This window comes from Coregonus clupeaformis, chromosome 29 (assembly GCF_020615455.1).
Source record: "Coregonus clupeaformis isolate EN_2021a chromosome 29, ASM2061545v1, whole genome shotgun sequence".
NCBI classification, from domain to species: Eukaryota; Metazoa; Chordata; class Actinopteri; order Salmoniformes; family Salmonidae; genus Coregonus; species Coregonus clupeaformis.
Genome location: NC_059220.1, coordinates 20,019,777 through 20,042,074, shown reverse-complemented (window position 1 = coordinate 20,042,074; position 22,298 = coordinate 20,019,777).

Sequence of the window (22,298 nt, the reverse complement as noted above, 5' to 3'; positions counted from 1 at the left end):
TTGGTCTGGAATCCAAATTGGAGATTTTTGGTTCCAACCGCCGTGTCTTTGTGAGATGCGGTGTGGGTGAACGGATGATCGCATGTGTATTTCCCACCGTAAAGCATGGAGGAGGAGGTGTTATGGTGTGGGGGTGCTTTGCTTGTGACACTGTCTGTGATTTATTTAGAATTCAAGGCACATTTTAACCAGCATGGCTACCACAGCATTCTGCAGCGATACGCCATCCTATCTGGTTTGGGCTTAGTGGGACTATCATTTGTTTTTCAACAGGACAATGACCCAACACACCTCCAGGCTGTGTAAGGGCTATATTACCAAGAAGGAGAGTGATGGAGTGCTGCATCAGACGACCTGGCCTCCACAATCCCCCGACCTCAACCAAATTGAGATGGTTTGGGATGAGTCGGACCGCAGAGTGAAGGAAAAGCAGCCAGCAAGTGCTCAGCATATGTGTGAACTCCTTCAAGACTGTTGGAAAAGCATTCCAGGTGAAGCTGGTTGAGAGAATGCCAAGAGTGTGCAAAGCTGTCATCAAGGCAAAGGGTGGCTATTTGAAGAATCTAAAATCTAAAATATATTTTGATTTAATAGTTTTGGTCTTCGCTATTATTCTACAATGTAGAAAATAATAAAAATTAAGAAAAACCCTTGAATGAGTAGGTGTTCTAAAACTTTTGACCGGTAGTGTATGTAAATACAAAGTAATGGCTTTATTATTATGCAGAGCGGCTTAATTACCCAGCCCGCCGAATGACAAGAGGGAGTCAACCTCCTCTGCTCTTTGTTCATCTGCTAATGGATGATCTGACAATTTGTTCTGCTTGATGTTAATGGCTTTTCCCTCGGCATGTAAAATTGAGGCGCTGTTGACCAGTAATTTTTTTTTTTTATATATTTTTTATTTTTATTTATTATTATTTTATTTTTATTTTTTTATTTTATTATTATTTTTTATTTTTTATTTTTTTCTTGGGGGGGATGGATCAGCTTAATATTGCAGATAGATTGTATCTTCTATCAATTGAATTGTCTGCATCACTTCCAATCCCCCATGTTTTTTTTATTTTTTATATATATATTCCCCTTTATTACTTTTCAACCCCACCATCCTTTCCCTACTTGGAGTAAATTAGTGAACAACAACGCCCAGGCCTCTACTTCCGGTCTATACTTACTATCTACACCTTATGGACAGAGTTAATTTTACAATAATTCTATATCTATATATATATATATATATATATATTTATTTATTTTTGCTCCTGAACTTCTTCTACTCTCAACCTCTCCGATCATTTTCATGATGTCCATCCGGTTTGGTTCTAAATGCCATATCTTTCTAACTGTGCTCTTTCCCAAAAGCTCCCAACATACAACCTATATACTTATTATGGACACAGTATGCTTACATTATTAGCTATCTTTGTTATTATTTGTTGTTATTTGTTATTAGTCCCATCCTTCAACTCTATTCAATACCTCCCATCTATCTCTTAACACCATCCATATAGGATTTCTATTTGCCATATATATTTCAACCGTACTGTGATGTTTTACAAAAGTTCTGAACCTTTCTATTCTCATTGCTTCTACAGATTGTGAATTAAAAATAAACATTTTTGCTAAAAGTATTATTATATTATTGATTGATTGACTATGACTTTTCAGATCACCCAGTAATGCTATCTGCAAGGTTAGTTCCAGGTAAATATTGCAATCCTTTAGCCATTCCTGGACCTGTGTCCAAAAACAAGCTACAAATGGACAGAACCAAAACAAATGATCTAATGATTCTATCTCTTCACAGCAAAATCTGCAGAGCTGGGAAGATTGTATCCCCCATATAAATAACATTCTATTGGTAGCAAGAATTTTATATAATAATTTAAATTGAAAGATTCAAAATTTTGAATCCGGTGTCGTTTTGCGTGTCAGTTCATAAACACTATGCCATGGGATCGGTACGTCAAAGATCTCTTCCCAACTATTTTGCAATCTATATGGGACGGCTGTCAATCCTTTGGTCCTTAAGTGAAACTGATATACTTTTTTATTTATCACAGTTTTCCTTAACCAATTATGTTCTTTAATGCAAGGCCGACAGACAAGTTCCTTACTTTCTCCCCCTTCAACTTTCCTCTTCCACTTTTGCGGTAAGGCTGCAATTATTTGGTTGTAATTTTGGGTAGAGCAGACATTTCCATATGTTTTTGTTAGCTGCATGTGCGACATAACTCCACCAGTCCTACCGATGATATCATTGACCAGTAAAGTTAACAAAAACCTTCAGAGAATTGATCATAGATAAGCCTAAACTTTATCCATCATCAAGCAGTGCCATCCCTCTGCTTAAACAGTCACACCAACGGAGTACTCTGAGATTACTATGAAGGAGTCCGTTGATCCCATGGATTTAGGCCCCTTATACTCATAGCAACTGTACCAGAGTCAGTTTTGTGGTGCAGCTCACAACTTCTTAGATTTAGATTATAATTTTTTTGGGAGAGGGTGTGGGTTTTAATTTGAACACAGGGAGTTGGAAGAACCAACTCCAAATCAGTTTTTAAGGGCTACAAATGACTCCTCCATGTCCATGACAAAATGGAGGATCACCTGAACCAATGCCCACCTGACTGACCTTCTCATTACCCCTCCTCTGTTTGGCTGTGCAGAGTGGCTCTTCACACAGAATATCCTGTGATACCCCATGTTCTAACACCCATTTGGGCTCTAGGACTCTGCTTTGGCTGTAAATGGAAATAAACAACCACTAATGGAGAGGAAAATTGCCTGTCAGTCGCTAACTACCGCTCTCAGTACAGCGAGGGAGCTTGCTAAGCTACCCAATGCGGGCAGAATAGCAATGAAAGCACCAATCAATACAATCCAAAGACAAACAGTGATACATTTGCAATGTGTGACAGCTTGTCAGTAGCATGTGGACCTTTATTCAGTCCAAATGACTGAACACCATTCGGTGTATGGGAGTTTTTCCCTCTAATCGGCCTACATGCGATTCAGTGCAAGATTATGGAAAACAGAGGGCATGTGGACCTAGTGTTTCCTCTTGATGAACATTGACTTTGATACTTGAACGCAGCCCATGCAGCTTACCTCGCTTACTGTCCATCTCAAAGATCAAATAGGGGGTGCTTATATTTGTCCTGTTTCACTGCATGTACAAGTGGGTAACCTGTACGAGTGTGAGTTGTGTAATGAAAATATGTTTTTTGCATATCCCAACTCCCACTGAGACACCTTCGGAGAGTGGGGTCACAGCCAAGGATCAGCCCTGGAGCAATTAGGGTTAAGTGCCTTGCTCAAGTTCAGATCACCAGATTTTTCACCTTGTCGGCTTCTAACTATTCACCTTGTCTTGATTCGACCTAGCAACCTTTCGGTTACTGGCCCAACACTAACCGCTAGTCTACCTGCCGCCCTATCTGAAGGGTTTCCAACGCGTCTAGACTGTAGTCAGCTTCATTGCTGTGTGGGAAGTGCTACCTTATCCATTTCTTACGGTTCAATGCAGATCACACCCACCATAGAAATATTCACGCATTATCTTTGTACATAAATAAAATGCAAATCCCTGAGTTAACCGTGTGTGTGCATGTTTATGTGTATTGGTTTAAATCACCCTGTGTATGTGGGTAGTCAAACTTATTGGATGTGCACTGGTTAAAAGAACCACAACAAAGAATAGGGCAATCCTCCTGTCTGGCTGCGTGAATGAAGGCTCTGACTGCTCTGACTGCTCCAATGATCAAAGACGACCCTGACCGTATCTGGCACAACCACACTCTCCCCACTGCTACCCCAACACCACAATCAATACCTACTCCCAGGTAGATCTTTCATCCTCCAGACCCCAATAAAAATAAACTCAATGATTTGAAGTTTTCAATAAAAAAACTATATATTCTATCTCTAGTAGAGGACGAATGTTTCACCCCTCTCAACCTTCGTCAGTGTTAAGCAACATATTTCTGCAAAATGCCATTTTTATCATTAGAGCTAGGTGGTAATTGGTTTGTATGACGTTGACTGGTGGTGTGAAAAGAAAAGCGAGAACTAGAAAATCAAAAAATTCTGAGGTTACCAAGGTTACTGCAGTAAGAGAGAAGCCGAGAGTCAGTTTGATTTCCCTCTTAAGAACTAACTGCAACATGAGGCCTTTACATACCTTCACAACTTTGTTCCCCTCTCAAACCACCCAGCTACTATAGTGACAATAAGGTACAGCAAACTTGTATCTGTTCTTAAAAGTTCACATTCTTTGTGCTTCTAGGCTTGCAGATCCTTTCATTTAACTGGTTACCAGGGTAACACAGGCTCAATAAAGCTCCTCTGTGGGTGGGAGAGAAACATCTCACAATGTCAGAAGTATTAGAGGTAAGAAAACAACAGCCATGGAGACAGATTTAGAAATATGTGGGATGGGAGAGGGCCTATGCATTTATCTGGGTGAGATTAAAGCAGGCGATAAAGCTGCTGAAACTCATCATTTCATTTTGTGGGCTTTTTTATTTTATTTACTGTCTACAGTGGGGGAAAAAAAGTATTTAGTCAGCCACCAATTGTGCAAGTTCTCCCACTTAAAAAGATGAGAGAGGCCTGTAATTTTCACCATAGGTACACGTCAACTATGACAGACAAAATGAGAAAAAACATTCCAGAAAATCACATTGTAGGATTTTTAATGAATTTATTTGCAAATTATCGTGGAAAATAAGTATTTGGTCAATAACAAAAGTTTCTCAATACTTTGTTATATACCCTTTGTTGGCAATGACACAAGTCAAACATTTTCTGTAAGCCTTCACAAGGTTTTCACACACTGTTGCTGGTATTTTGGCCCATTCCTCCATGCAGATCTCCTCTAGAGCAGTGATGTTTTGGGGCTGTCGCTGGGCAACACAGACTTTCAACTCCCTCCAAAGATGTTCTATGGGGTTGAGATCTGGAGACTGGCTAGGCCACTCCAGGACCTTGAAATGCTTCTTACGAAGCCACTCCTTCGTTGCCCGGGCGGTGTGTTTGGGATCATTGTCATGCTGAAAGACCACATTTCATTTTCAATGCCCTTGCTGATGGAAGGAGGTTTTCACTCAAAATCTCACGATACATGGCCCCATTCATTCTTTCCTTTACACGGATCATTCGTCCTGGTCCCTTTGCAGAAAAACAGCCCCAAAGCATGATGTTTCCACCCCCATGCTTCACAGTAGGTATGGTGTTCTTTGGATGCAACTCAGCATTCTTTGTCCTCCAAACACGACGAGTTGAGTTTTGACCAAAAAGTTCTATTTTGGTTTCATCTGACCATGACATTCTCCCAATCCTCTTCTGGATCATCCAAATGCACTCTAGCAAACTTCAGACGGGCCTGGACATGTACTGGCTTAAGCAGGGGGACACGTCTGGCACTGCAGGATTTGAGTCCCTGGCGGCGTAGTGTGTTACTGATGGTAGGCTTTGTTACTTTGGTCCCAGCTCTCTGCAGATCATTCACTAGGTCCCCCCGTGTGGTTCTGGGATTTTTGCTCACCGTTCTTGTGATCATTTTGACCCCACGGGGTGAGATCTTGCGTGGAGCCCCAGATCGAGGGAGATTATCAGTGGTCTTGTATGTCTTCCATTTCCTAATAATTGCTCCCACAGTTGATTTCTTCAAACCAAGCTGCTTACCTATTGCAGATTCAGTTTTCCCAGCCTGGTGCAGGTCTACAATTTTGTTTCTGGTGTCCTTTGACAGCTCTTTGGTCTTGGCCATAGTGGAGTTTGGAGTGTAACTGTTTGAGGTTGTGGACAGGTGTATTTTATACTGATAACAAGTTCAAACAGGTGCCATTAATAAAGGTAACGAGTAGAGGACAGAGGAGCCTCTTAAAGAAGAAGTTACAGGTCTGTGAGAGCCAGAAATCTTGCTTGTTTGTAGGTGACCAAATACTTATTTTCCACCATAATTTGCAAATAAATTCATAAAAAATCCTACAATGTGATTTTCTGGATTTCTTTTCCTCATTTTGTCTGTCATAGTTGACGTGTACCTATGATGAAAATTACAGGCCTCTCTCATCTTTTCAAGTGGGAGAACTTGCACAATTGGTGGCTGACTAAATACTTTTTTCCCCCACTGTATATGAATTGAATTTTTATGAAATCATTGGAATGGCAGTTGCCACAATAAAGTGGGAGCTACTGAATGTTACTGAATAGTCAAGAACTAGTTTAATGAATATATAAAATGTAGCTCCTGATTATCTTTGTAATTTGGATGGAACACCCTTTGTCCTTTGAAATGTACCATCAGCAAGTAGTCTCATTCTGTTGCAACTTAGAAAAGGATGAATGTGGTGACATTCATAAGTGACTCAACTGTGCCATTAAAAAAAAAAAAACATACATGTGTTTGCGTTCAACAAAAGCCCAATTATCAAGTTCAGCTACCTACCCTTATCAACTTCAACTACTTACCCGGAAGGCTTTCATTTTCTTTCATCTATTTGGATGGTTGAGAAAAGACTGTGTAGGCCTTGTTGAATCGATCCAGCCATCTTGGCAGATTAAGGCCAAGGTATTCTCCTGCCTAGTGGCTCCTTTCATAGACACAGTTCACTCTTGACTGGATCTTCATTTCAGATTACCGTCTATCTAAGGGATTGGGAAAATAGTTTCCATAGTAACATACCTCACCTTAAGATAGTGCCACAGTAATACACATGTAGCTATAATAACTGATGTCCTTCTGTGCATTGGGAATGAGTTATCGTTCTCAATGTTGTGTAGCATCATATAACAATGCAAGACATTGCATAACATCTCATTGCATTATGATAAGTCACATCGTAGGCTAGCTTTGTTGCGGATCACACCACTTGACATCACAACCTATCATGTTATGTGGCAGTGTTCCTCAACCCTGGCCATGGGGACCCACAGGGGGTGCACAATTTTGTTCTGGCCCTGCACTACTTCTGTTAATCAAGGGCTTGATGATTAGTTGATTAGCTGCATCAGGACAAGGAATTAATTTGTTTAGAGACAACTATCAACGGTGGAATGGTATTGTTCACAATAAAATGCTTCATAAAATATTCTGTCTCACATGAATTTACTTTTGAAGAGGCTAGACCCCATTCAGCATTCAAGTGACACACTGATTCTAAGGGGTGCACTAAAAATACAAAAGTGAATATTTGAAATGCTAAGAGGGGAGCCTCAATTAATATTTTAATGTTGATGTAGAGGGCCCTTATTTGCTTTTCAGTTCCTAGCAGCCCTGTAATTCAAGCCCTCTAGTGATATGTATTATTTTCAAACTTGTACAAATCCACTTAGTAGCTACTGAGGTAGCTAGCATTTTCGTTCAACATTGTTATTATCGTTCTATGGGTTCATTTTCTCTCATCACCAGAGGCTCAAGGATGTAACCAATGTCATAACCCCTGTGGTGTCCCATATCCACCAAATATAGAAGAGTACCTATTGAGATAAAGACTTGCTTCACTGAGTCATTTGAAATCCATGGAAACTGCCTCTTCTTCTTTGAATTTGGGGGCGGTTACCCACCCCATATACAAAGAAATTGACTGAGATTGCAGAGTGTGTCTTTATTCGGCGGCTATATGATACTGTAGCCATTGTTGACTGACAGTACTCCAGTCTGACCCTGACGCTCCTTTCCCTAACACTCACTGCACCGGTGCATCTCAGCGTATGATTAGAATTCCCTTCGGAAATGAGGTCGGACAACCATTTGGCGGAGTGTGGGCACTGTCGTCATGGAAACTGCCAGTCTTGCCAGTGTGATGAGCCCCAGACAATGTTGTCTCACACTCCATGGCCATGTGCATCAGCTGTCATGGCAGTAGATACCTTAATCAGGGGCGTCAGTTGGCTATGGCAGGGTATGGTAGTCTCCATACCCTAACTCAAAACCCAAAAAGTTAACGTAGGCAAAAAATTTTTTTTATGAAATCATTCCAATCTCGATTCTAATGCGACCGCTCTTTAGCGTGTTGATTGGCTGACTTTAGGACAATATGGAGCATCGCTCGGAGAGCAGCTGCCAGCCTGCAGCCTTTTCTCTCACTTTTAGAAAGCACAGACAGGGCCAGTTTGCTTTGCCGGTCAGCCATTTAGGCAGTGTGACATTTGCTTAGAATTTGATGTCGGCATTAGAACTCAGCCTTGTAAGCCTTGCTGTAATCTGATAGCCAGGGGTGAATTGAATTGGGGTGGGGGAGCCCTCCTTTTTGCTGACAGTCCAAAAGCTATTTTATTGCTATTAAAATATAGGTTGTGATAGATGTAGGCCTAATTGATATTTTCATTAATTCGCCCAGTAGGCTAGTGCAATTTTGGTTTAATGTATTGGTATGAAAATAAACACAACTGAATAACTTGCTATTTAGAGCATTTCCCCAAAATACACTGCTCAAAAAAATCAAGGGAACACTAAAATAACACATCCTAGATCTGAATGAATGAAATAATCTTATTAAATACTTTTTTCTTTACATAGTTGAATGTGCTGACAACAAAATCACACAAAAATTATCAATGGAAATCAAATTTATCAACCCATGGAGGTCTGGATTTGGAGTCACCCTCAAAATTAAAGTGGAAAACCACACTACAGGCTGATCCAACTTTGATGTAATGTCCTTAAAACAAGTCAAAATGAGGCTCAGTAGTGTGTGTGGCCTCCACGTGCCTGTATGACCTCCCTACAACGCCTGGGCATGCTCCTGATGAGGTGGCGGATGGTCTCCTGAGGGATCTCCTCCCAGACCTGGACTAAAGCATCCGCCAACTCCTGGACAGTCTGTGGTGCAACGTGGCGTTGGTGGATGAAGCGAGACATGATGTCCCAGATGTGCTCAATTGGATTCAGGTCTGGGGAACGGGCGGGCCAGTCCATAGCATCAATGCCTTCCTCTTGCAGGAACTGCTGACACACTCCAGCCACATGAGGTCTAGCATTGTCTTGCATTAGGAGGAACCCAGGGCCAACCGCACCAGCATATGGTCTCACAAGGGGTCTGAGGATCTCATCTCGGTACCTAATGGCAGTCAGGCTACCTCTGGCGAGCACATGGAGGGCTGTGCGCCCCCCAAAGAAATGCTACCCCACACCATGACTGACCCACCGCCAAACCGGTCATGCTGGAGGATGTTGCAGGCAGCAGAACGTTCTCCACGGCGTCTCCAGACCCTGTCACGTCTGTCACATGTGCTCAGTGTGAACCTGCTTTCATCTGTGAAGAGCACAGGGCGCCAGTGGCGAATTTGCCAATCTTGGTGTTCTCTGGAAAATGCCAAACGTCCTGCACGGTGTTGGGCTGTAAGCACAACCCCCACCTGTGGACGTCGGGCCCTCATACCACCCTCATGGAGTCTGTTTCTGACCGTTTGAGCAGACACATGCACATTTGTGGCCTGCTGGAGGTCATTTTGCAGGGCTCTGGCAGTGCTCCTCCTGCTCCTCCTTGCACAAAGGCGGAGGTAGCAGTCCTGCTGCTGGGTTGTTGCCCTCCTACGGCCTCCTCCACGTCTCCTGATGTACTGGCCTGTCTCCTGGTAGCGCCTCCATGCTCTGGACACTACGCTGACAGACACAGCAAACCTTCTTGCCACAGCTCGCATTGATGTGCCATCCTGGATAAGCTGCACTACCTGAGCCACTTGTGTGGGTTGTAGACTCCGTCTCATGCTACCACTAGAGTGAAAGCACCGCCAGCATTCAAAAGTAACCAAAACATCAGCCAGGAAGCATAGGAACTGAGAAGTGGTCTGTGGTCATCACCTGCAAAACCAGTCCTTTATTGGGGGATGTCTTGCTAATTGCCTATAATTTCCACCTGTTGTCGATTCCATTTGCACAACAGCATGTGAAATGTATTGTCAATCAGTGTTGCTTCCTAAGTGGACAGTTTGATATCACAGAAGTGTGATTGACTTGGAGTTACATTGTGTTGTTTAAGTGTTCCCTTAATTTTTTTGAGCAGTGTACATTTACATTCCTGTTTTTGGCTTCAAAGAGAATAACAAGTGTAGGCTATAACAATGTGCATTGTCATGCAGTGACAGAATGATCATTGAGATAAAGCAAATCATTAATGATTACTTAGTTGGGCTAACTTTTTCTAACTTCTTGTTGGAGGCCTACATCATCATCATCCTCTGCCTGCATTCCTGATCCCTACCTGCCTCTGGTATAATGCATTTCCACCTCTCACTCTATCACTCTTGCTTGTTCTTATTGCCCGCATTACATCCACTGACTGAGAAGCTTTGTATTCATATTGCATTGCACCATGGGGGGTCAAAACTAAGCAGTCAGACTTAATTCAGACTGTGGTGTGGACTCTCAAGGCCTCAATCTCATTCTCACCCACACCATACATTATGATGCCACTATATGACTAATGAGTGTTGGTTCTGGATGAGACCCCTGGCCATCCTTCTCATTAATATTCTGCATTCTGTCCAACGTCGTCAGGTTTTTATAACCACGCTCACCACTGCACAACATAAACAAACACTGTTGCAGTACTAGCCTGCTATGTTTGTGAAGCTTTGTGATAGCTGTAGTGGCTTTGTGATAGTACAGTATGTGGCTAACAGGAGTGACAAGTGGCCCAACACTACTGATCATTACATGTATATTCCTTCACTGTGTGTATTGTTTTCCCCTATACTGTATGTGAGTTTGTATGTGTGAGTGAGTGTTAATGTATGACTGATGAAATAGATACAAGGCAACCACTTGTTTGCTCCTGCTGCAATTGTGCTTTTGTTGGCTTTCCACAAACTGATAAATTTTATCAGTCGGGGGTAAGAAATCTCTATGTAATCCCATAGAGACTGTAGGATAATCACTTACACAATGTGAAGTCACACGTACCACAAAGATTAAAATAGCCCAATATACACCAAGAAAAGAGACACAATTATCTTCTTGAGTGTTATAATATTAAAGCAAGAAAGAGGCATTTGAACATTTAGTAGCATACTCAGGACTGCCAAACAAAGTATGGCTTCAAAGAAGAAAGTGTCACACCCTGATCTGTTTCACCTGTCTTTGTGATTGTCTCCACCCTCTTCCAGGCTTGCCTGCCACCTGGGCTCCCGTCGGACCCTGGCCTTTGTGCTACAACGCTTTTGGTGGCCTACCATGGGTCCTGACGTCTCCGCGTTCGTCGCCGCCTGCACGATCTGTGCGCAGAACAAGACTCCTCGGCAAGCTCCGGCTGGTCTCCTCCAACCTCTGCCTGTTCCTCACCGTCCCTGGTCTCACATACCAACAGACGAGAACAGAAGACGAACAGCAGAGGGGCTAATGATCTTGGAGACGGGGAAAGGGCTGATAAACCGGGGGGAATGTTTGCAGGACTCCACCCGGAGGGGCAGATCTCGGGTGGACAGCCATACCTTCTTGCCCATTCACCCTCTGAATGACACACATACACAATCCATGTCTCAATTGTCTCAAGGCTTAAAAATCCTTCTTTAACCTGTCTCCTCCCCTTCATCTACACTGATTTAAGTGGATTTAAGGTGACATCAATTAGGGATCATAGCTTTCACATGGAAAGAGCAGGTGTTTCTAATGTTTTGTACACTCAGTGTATATCAAGTTTTTTCAGAAAAAAGACAGCCTGGCTCAACTTAACTGAGAACATCAAGAAATACATGGAACTGAGGTTTTTCTGCTGAAATGTTTAACATTTTAGATAGCCTGCAGCCGAGAGTAGGCTATTATTTATTAAAGTTTATAGATTCCAAATGTTTTTATGAAAAGGCCCCATATCTATCTTTAGCCTTGTGTGTAGAGGAGAAGCCATGTGAGCACAGCACTCGAGGTACCATGGAAAAGCAGCATTGAGTTGGAATAGGCCTCAGGGCCATAGGATTTTCTCACATGCTCGGGTGCATCAATTGGTCAAGAAGCAAGATTTTGCTAACGTTAAAGATTACACAATTAACGTTCAAAATGTTATTGGAATTGTATTTAAATAGAAAGTGACTGTATACTGTTCTGGTCTCATTTCCCTTTGTCAGTGTTTTTGAAGAAAGTTATTCTTGAAGTTGAGTTTTATTGAACTTTATTAATATAACGTCACTGACAATATACAATGTTAATTTAGGTTTGAGAGGGACCATGTTTTCTTTCTCCAGTCTAAATTGGGCAATCTCTTCAACATTAAACTTTGAAGTTCTAAGCTGTTGATAACATCCACTAAATAGATACAATAGCTAGTGACAATTTCATAATATCTGATTTGATCAATTCTGCTCAAAAGCCTTAATAGGCCAGAGAGGCCTCTTGTGTGACAAATACAGAGGAGTTAACTTTTATAATGAAAATGTTGCGGAATGATGCAACATATTCAAGATAAACACAGAGCTTATTAGAGCTGGGTTTCAACTTTAATTACAGTGCAAGGCTGAGGACACGCTATCAACCACAGCCCCCTTGGGCGGAAACAATGTGGAGGTCAGCCTGATCACCCCCATCAAACACGCTATTTCAGCATTTCAGCATGGCAGACCATTGAACATTAAAGCACTCAAAAAGCCCCACAATCTTGTATGCTCCCAAATGAGAATGCATTTTTTGTAATGAAACGTGTTTTTTATGGCAAACCAAACATTGGATTAAACATACAGTGGGGGAAAAAAGCATTTAGTCAGTCACCAATTGTGCAAGTTCTCCCACTTAAAAAGATGAGAGAGGCCTGTAATTTTCATCATAGGTACACGTCAACTATGACAGACAAATTGAGGAAAAAAAAAAAAAATTGTAGGATTTTTTATGAATTTATTTGCAAATTATGGTGGAAAATAAGTATTTGGTCACCTACAAACAAGCAAGATTTCTGGCTCTCACAGACCTGTAACTTCTTCTTTAAGAGGCTCCTCTGTCCTCCACTCGTTACCTGTATTAATGGCACCTCTTTGAACTTGTTATCAGTATAAAAGACACCTGTCCACAACCTCAAACAGTCACACTCCAAACTCCACTATGGCCAAGACCAAAGAGCTGTCAAAGGACACCAGAAACAAAATTGTAGACCTGCACTAGGCTGGGAAGACTGAATCTGCAATAGCTTGGTTTGAAGAAATCAACTGTGGGAGCAATTATTAGGAAATGGAAGACATACAAGACCACTGATAATCTCCCTCGATCTGGGGCTCCACGCAAGATCTCACCCTGTGGGGTCAAAATGATCACAAGAACGGTGAGCAAAAATCCCAGAACCACACGAGGGGACCTAGTGAATGACCTGCAGAGAGCTGGGACCAAAGTAACAAAGCCTACCATCAGTAACACACTACGCCGCCAGGGACTCAAATCCTGCAGTGCCAGACGTGTCCCCCTGCTTAAGCCAGTACATGTCCAGGCCCGTCTGAAGTTTGCTAGAGTGCATTTGGATGATCCAGAAGAGGATTGGGAGAATGTCATCTGGTCAGATGAAACCAAAATATAACTTTTTGGTAAAAACTCAACTCATCGTGTTTGGAGGACAAAGAATGCTGAGTTGCATCCAAAGAACACCATACCTACTGTGAAGCATGGGGGGTGGAAACATCATGCTTTGGGGCTGTTTTTCTGCAAAGGGACCAGGACGACTGATCCGTGTAAAGGAAAGAATGAATGGGGCCATGTATCGTGAGATTTTGAGTGAAAACCTCCTTCCATCAGCAAGAGCATTGAAGATGAAACGTGGCTGGGTCTTTCAGCATGACAATGATCCCAAACACACCGCCCGGGCAACGAAGGAGTGGCTTCGTAAGAAGCATTTCAAGGTCCTGGAGTGGCCTAGCCAGTCTCCAGATCTCAACCCCATAGAAAATCTTTGGAGGGAGTTGAAAGTCCGTGTTGCCCAGCGACAGCCCCAAAACATCACTGCTCTAGAGGAGATCTGCATGGAGGAATGGGCCAAAATACCAGCAACAGTGTGTGAAAACCTTGTGAAGACTTACAGAAAACGTTTGACCTGTGTCATTGCCAACAAAGGGTATATAACAAAGTATTGAGAAACTTTTGTTATAGACCAAATACTTATTTTCCACCATAATTTGCAAATAAATTCATTAAAAATCCTACAATGTGATTTTCTGGAATGTTTTTCTCATTTTGTCTTTCATAGTTGACGTGTACCTATGATGAAAATTACAGGCCTCTCTCATCTTTTTAAGTGGGAGAACTTGCACAATTGGTGGCTGACTAAATACTTTTTTCCCCCTCTGTAGATACAACCTTGAAGGCGAGAACTCTTCAGTGGAGTTTCCCTGCAGTGTTCTTGTTGACAAAGTGTAGAGTTTCTATCTGTGGTTCTGTTGCTACCCTGTCGGCATCTGCATCTCCTTTCACATCTGTCACATTAAGAGACCACTGACTGATTTCTCCTGGGAGAAAAACAACAACAAACAAAACAGTGTCAGACTCCGTTGTTTACCAATGGGGCTATCATATGACAGCGTTAGAGCATGGACGTCCAAATTTACTCATCTGAATCAACAAACTTTGCAACATGATTTGTTTGAGTTGTTGTTTTTGGTATAAAAATGTTTCACAGTTTTTAGGCGAGCAGATGGCTTCATTCCTGAGTTAAATCAGCCAGCTGTAGTTTCTGCCTGGATGGGCCGGTCCAGAATACATGATGCTGAGACTGATTAGGCACATTGACAGATAGGCAGTGATATCAATGTAGTCGCAGCAACACTGAGATTGTTACTGATGGAGGACAAACAGCCCTGGGGTCTAAAGGATCATTTTATTTTTATTTTTCAAATTTTATTTCACCTTTATTTAACCAGGTAACAGATCATGTTATGTACAGTACCTCAGCTAGAAAAGATGCCAGTCTGTTCTGTGATGATTCAAGACAGAATTGAATAATGTGCAGGATTAGTAACTGGAAAACAGTCAGTGTGAGGAGAAACAGGGGGTTGTTGTCCTGCATGCTCCTTCACATTTCCAACAGTGTGGACTTTATTGGTGACTTAACTGTTCAAACCAGAGGATCTATCTCTTCTCTGTTGCCAAGGAAACTGGGGGAGGTTGTTCTCCCAGACTTTACATCACATGAGGGCCAGCAGCTCAGGGCATATAGGCCAGGGCTTTCTCATTATCCAGAGGTGTGTGCTTGAATTTCTGGACGTGCTTTTTGGCCTGGAACACTCAGGGACGTCCAAGGACAGCACAGACGAAAGTAAACAAGAATGTAAACATTTGTTTGAATCAGACACCCATAGCAAATTGTTTGTTGATTGCTTTTTAGGGCAGACACTGTCTTTGCTCTGCAAAATGAAACAGATTAGGCATCTCCTCGCTTTTGTTATGTCTCTGCGGTTTTGAAACATTTGATATATCGTGGTGCTCTCACAAAAACTGGAATATACAAATGATGGTTTAAAGATTTAAAGATTAAAGAGATACCAATAATTAGTCAGTCTGTCGTTAAAAGAGGTATCATCCCACTGTTCTATTGTTTCACAGTTACATACAGTTGAAGTCGGAAGTTTACATACACTGTCACGATCGTCTAATGAGGAGGACCAATGCGCAGCGTTGAAGGTGAACATGACTTTATTAAATTAAAGCCTAAACACGAAAACAACAAACAATGACGAAACGTGAAGTCCTCCGTTACAATGACTGACAAGGAACATGGAACAAAAACCCACCCCACTAAGGTGAACACTGACAGTTTAAATATGGCTCCCAATCAGAGATAACGAGCCGACAGCTGACACTCGTTACCACTGATTGGGAGTCACACGACCAAACAATGAAACACAACCAAATGAACACACCCTGGCTCAAAATACACAGTCCCGGAGCCAGAGCGTGACAGTACCCCCCCCTAAAGGCGCGGACTCCGACCGCGCCTACACCCCAAATAGGGAAGGGCTGGGTGGGTATTGCTCCTCGGAGGCGGCTCCGGCTCTGGGCTTGACCACCACCCTACTACAATCCCCCCGCAGTGTCCCCAGTCCGATCTGACCCAGTTAGCTGGATCAGGACTGCCGACGCCAGCACCCCTGGCTTGGCGCGTGAGGCAGGAATGGACCGGACCTGGCAGACGATACGCACCCTTTGCATGGTGCGTGGAGCCGGAACAGGCCTCACCAGGCTGAAGACTCGCATCCCTGGCTTGGTGCGAGTAGCAGGAATGGGCTGAATCCGGCTGACGACTCGCACCCTTGGCTTGGTGCGAGTAGCAGGAATGGGCTGAATCCGGCTGACGACTCGCACCCTTGGCTTGGTGCGAGTAGCAGGAATGGGCTGAATCCGGCTGACGACTCGCACCCTTGGCTGGTGCGAGTAGCAGGAATGGGCTGAATCCGGCTGACGACTCGCACCCTTGGCTTGTTGCGAGTAGCAGGAATGGGCCGGACTGGGCTGGCGACGTGCACCACAGACCTGGTGCGGAGAGCAGGAACGGGCAGAGCCGGGCTGACGAGACGCACCACAGGCTTGATGCGGAGAGCAGGCACGGGCAGAGCCGGGCTGACGACGCACACCACTGGCTTGGTGCGGGAAGCTTGGATGGGCCGAACTGTACTGGGGACACACACCACTGGTCCTACCCCGGGATCTGGAACGGGCCGGACCGGACTGGCAACACACGCCAGTACCTCTCGCCGTGCCTCTACTTCCTCCATCCCCTCTTCGACCAGTGGCCCCCGTAACCCGGCGGCCTTCTCCGGCAACCCACTGGGCCGCTCTATCGCGGCCTCCTGCTGGTCCGACGTCGTGAGCCCCCCTAAAAAATTTTCGGGCGTCTCTCCTACCCGTGGACCAGGTCTCCATATCCCTTGCCAGCCTCTCGCCCTTCTGCCATAGTGTCAAGCCCTTCTCCTCCTCACTCGGCTTGACCCAGTCCAGGAGGCGAAGGAGATCTGTGAGGGATCTCCCTGGCGACGGCTCCTGGACACGCTGCTTGGTCCCATCTTGGTGGGTTTTTCTGTCACGATCGTCTAATGAGGAGGACCAATGCGCAGCGTTGAAGGTGAACATGACTTTATTAAATTAAAGCCTAAACACGAAAACAACAAACAATGACGAAACGTGAAGTCCTCCGTTACAATGACTGACAAGGAACATGGAACAAAAACCCACCCCACTAAGGTGAACACTGACAGTTTAAATATGGCTCCCAATCAGAGATAACGAGCCGACAGCTGACACTCGTTACCACTGATTGGGAGTCACACGACCAAACAATGACACACAACCAAATGAACACACCCTGGCTCAAAATACACAGTCCCGGAGCCAGAGCGTGACATACACCTTAGCCAAATACATTTAAACTCAGTTTTTCACAATTTCTGACATTTAATCCTAGTAAAAATTCCCTGTCTTAGGTCAGTTAGGATCACCACTTTATTTTAAGAATGTGAAATGTCAGAATAATAGTAGAGAGAATTATTTATTTCATATTTTATTTATTTCATCACATTCCCAGTGGATCAGAAGTTTACATACATTCAATTAGTATTTGGTAGCATTGCCTTTAAATTGTTTAACTTGGGTCAAATGTTTCGGATAGCCTTCCACAAGCTTCCCACAATAAATTGGGTGAATTTTGGGCCATTCCTCCTGACAGAGCTGGTGTAACTGAGTCAGGTTTATTGGCCTCCTTGCTCGCACACACTTTTTCAGTTCTGCCCACAAATTTTCTATAGGATTGAGGTCAGGGCTTTGTGATGGCCACTCCAATACCTTGACTTTGTTGTCCTTAAGCCATTTTGCCACAACTTTGGAAGTATGCTTGGGGTCATTGTCCATTTGGAAGACCCATTTGTGACCAAGCTTTAACTTCCTGACTGATGTCTTGAGATGTTGCTTCAATATATCCACATAATTTACCTTTCTCATGATGCCATCTATTTTGTGAAGTGCACCAGTCCCTCATGCAGCAAAGCACCCCCACAGCATGATGCTGCCACCCCCGTGCTTCACAATTGGGATGGTGTTCTTCGGCTTGCAAGCCTACCCCATTTTCCTCCAAACATAACGATGGTCATTATGGCCAAACAGTTCTATTTTTGTTTCATCAGACCAGAGGACATTTCTCCAAAAAGTACAATCTTTGTAGTTGCAAACCGTAGTCTGGCTTTTTTATGGCGGTTTTGGAGCAGTGGTTTCTTCTTTGCTGAGCGGCCTTTCAGGTTATGTCGATATACTGTAGGACTCGTTTTACTGTGGATATAGATACTTTTGTACCTGTTTCCTCCAGCATCTTCACAAGGTCCTTTGCTGTTGTTCTGGGATTGATTTGCACTTTTCGCACCAAAGTACATTCATCTCTAGGAGACAGAACGCGTCTCCTTCCCGAGCGGCATGACGGCTGCATGGTCCCATGGTGTTTATACTTGCGTACTATTGTTTGTACAGATGAACGTGGTACCTTCAGGCGTTTGGAAATTGCTCCCAAGGATGAACTAGACTTGTGGAGGTCTACCATTTTTTTTCTGAGGTCTTGGCTGATTTATTTTGATTTTCCCATGATGTCAAGCAAAGAGTCACTAAGTTTGAAGGTAGGCCTTGAAATACATCCACAGGTACACCTCCAATTGACTCAAATGATGTCAATTAGCCTATTAGAAGCTTCTAAAACCATTACATCATTTTCTGGAATTTTCCAAGCTGTTTAAAGGCACAGTCAACTTAGTGTATGTAAACTTCTGACCCACTGGAATTGTGATACAGTGAAGTATAAGTGAAATAATCTGTCTGTAAACAATTGTTGCACAAAGTAGATGTCCTAACCGACTTGCCAAAACTATAGTTTGTTAACAAGAAATTTGTGGAGTGGTTGAAAAACGAGTTTTAATGACACCAACCTAAGTGTATGTAAACTTCCAACTTCAACTGTACATGGTTCACACAGCATACAAGCCTCAAAACTATGTCAGTAAACATGGATAATGTTGACAGGTCCCCCCCCCAAATCCTTGTTTTGATGATGTGAAAAGCAGCATTTTAATCTCCAGTGTTAGCCTTGCCTCATTCTCTGTGTGAGTTTAGAGCCAGTAACCGCAGGGTGGATGGCAGTTGTCTCCCCCTGCAGCCAAGGCTTCCTGCCGTGAAGGCCTGGAGAACCAACACATGGCAACTCATCTCAGTGACAAACAGGAGCCTCGGCACGTTGGGCTCTTCAAAGCCTTTCACAACCTGGACATTTGGCATTTCAACCTTGTTAGGGCTACTCTGTAGTATAGATGCCTTTGTTAGCACTTATGGAGACAGAACTAAATTATGATACTTGACGGATCGGAATACATTGATCAATGAACCCCTTTCTCTGTTTCTGAGCTGGTCAATAATTTACATATAAAAAATATGCCTGGCTGAGTGAATGTTACCGTAAGATAGTTGCTAGGCGACTCTAGTCAATTTCAATGACAGTGTCATCCTGAAGCGTCTCTCTGACAGCATACTCAAATGGCTTCATACTTTCCCCTGAGACTGTATTTACATAAATTGGAACAGGATACACAACCACACTGTAGCATGATAATACATTTCCTCTCAGTTATTATTTATGCGTACAAATAAGCCCCTTTTCAGTTAGATCTAGGGGAAAAACAAACAGATTACCCTTTGATAAATGTAAACAAATGTTTATTCAAGAGCTCCTGTGATATACAAACTAAAGGCGCTTGCACACTGCCCAGACTTTGGCCAACAAATGCAAACAACATCAATGTCTGATTGTTGTACTATACTTCTCTGTGTTAGTTGGCTTTTGTAGGCAAACGTTTTGTCTGATTCAATATGCTCAATAGGCATTTGTTGGAGTAAAACATCTGCCCAACAGACCATGATTTAGTGTGCCCCATTTCCACAACAACTTGGTTTATGTGGAAAAACAAACCATCAGCAACTTGTTGGGTAGTGCATCTGGCTTCAAAACATGCTAAAAGAATACAGTCAAGCCATGCTAAGGCGCATTGACACGAGGGATTATGAGCGGTTGTAATTGCAGTCAAAAATCAAATGTCCAATTCCAATCAACCAAGCAGGCCGAAGACAATGATAATCACCCTCATCATCATTATCATTATTATGGTGAAAGAGCAGGTCAGCTTTTCACCTAGACTGGCTAGATGGCTAGACACGTAGCTCTTTATGTCTACTGCTGTCATTAGTAAAGGTGAATCTGTGGATAAATCAATCCCCTTTCAATACCTGGGAAAACACTCAAGCGTTCGACTCACATCTCTGTAGAGAACAAACATATTGTCATGAGTAAAGGGCGAGCCAAGCAGAGCAGGCAGGGCCAACGGGAGCTATAGGGCCGAGGCCCCGCTACTGCTCGGTTATCACTAGTTACCACAGCCACAAAGTCAGAAATGTAAGGTTAGTGTTAGGCATAAGTTTAGCAGCCAGTGTGCTTAACGTTAGGGTTAGGTTTAAAATCAGATTTTAAGAACATAAATTGTAGAAATATGTGGTTTAGCCATAATTGTGACTTTGTGGCTGTGGTAACTAGTGACGACCCTGCTGGTCTGAACCCATCTAGCCTGAACACAGTGACAAAGAATCCACATTATATATTGGATTAGTTGAAAAGAAAGTTACACAAGAGGCAGAGCTATCTCTTCAAATCAAATCAAAGTTTATTGGTCGCGTACACATATTTTCAGATGTTATCGTAGGTGGAGCGAAATGCTTGTGTTTCTAGCTCCAACAGTGCAGTAATACCTGGCAATACAAAACAATACACACATATTCCAAAAAGTAAAATAAAGAAATTAAGACATATCAGAACGAGCAATGTCAGAGTCTGGACATACTGTATATACTGTATAATGGTGCCTTCGGAAAGTATTCAGACCCCCTGACTTTTTCCACATTTTGTTACGTTACAGCCTTATTTAAAAATTGATTAAATTGTTCCCCCCTCCCTCATCAATCTACACACAATACCTCATAATGACAAAGCAAAAACAGGTTTTTATATATTTTTGCTCATTTATAATAATAATAATAATAATATGCCATTTAGCAGATGCTTTTATCCAAAGCGACTTACAGTCATGCGTGCATACATTTTTGTGTATGGGTGGTCCCGGGGATTGAACCCACTACCTTGGCGTTACAAGCGCCGTGCTCTACCAGCTGAGCTACAGAGGACCACATTTATAAAAAAGAAACAACGGAAATATCACATTTACATAAGTATTCAGACACTTTACTCAGTACTTTATTGAAGCACCTTTGGCAGCGATTACAGCATCGAGTCTTCTTGGGTATGACGCTACAAGCTTTGCACACCTGTATTTGGGTAGTTTCTCCCATTCTTCTCTGCAGATCCTCTCAAGCTCTGTCAGGTTGGACGGGGAGAGTTGCTGCACAGCTATTTTCAGGTCTCTCCAGAGATGTTCCGAGATAGGATTGTGTCAAGCCACAGATCTGGGGAAGGGTACCAAAAAATTTCTGCAGCATTGAAGGTCCCCAAGAACACAGTATCCTCCATCATTCTTAAATGGAAGAAGTTTGGAACCACCAAGACTCTTCCTAGAGCTGGCCACAGAGTTCCTCTGTGGAGATCGGAGAATCTTCCAGAAGGACAACCATCTCTGCAGCACTCCACCAATCAGGCCTTTATGGTAGAGTGGCCAGACGGAAGCCACTCCTCAGTAAAAGGCACATGACAGCCCGCTTGGAGTTTGCCAAAAGGCTCCTAAAGACTCTCAGACAATGAGAAACAAGATTCTCTGGTCTGATGAAACCAAGATTGAACTCTTTGGCCTGAATGCCAAGAGTCACGTCTGGAGGAAACTGGCACCATCCCTACGGTGAAGCATGGTGGTGGCAGCAGCATGCTATGGTGATGTTTTTCAGCAGCAGGGACTGGGAGACTAGTCAGGATTGAGTCAAAGATGAACGGAGCAAAGTACAGAGAGATCCTTAATGAAAACCTGCTCCAGAGCCCTCAGGACCTCAGACTGGGGGCTAAGGTTCACCTTCCAACAGGACAACGACCCTGAGCACACAGCCAAGACAACGCAGGAGTGGCTTCGGGACAAGTCTCTGAATGTCCTTGAGTGGCCCAGCCAGAGCCCGGACTTGAACCCGATCTAACATCTCTGGCGAGACCTGAAAATAGCTGTGCAGCGATGCTCCTCATCCAACCTGACAGAGTTTGAGAGGATCTGCAGAGAAGAATGGGAGAAACTCCCCAAATACAGGTGTGCCAAGCTTGTAGCGTCATACCCAAGAAGACTCGAGGCTGTAATCACTGCCAAAGGTGCTTCAA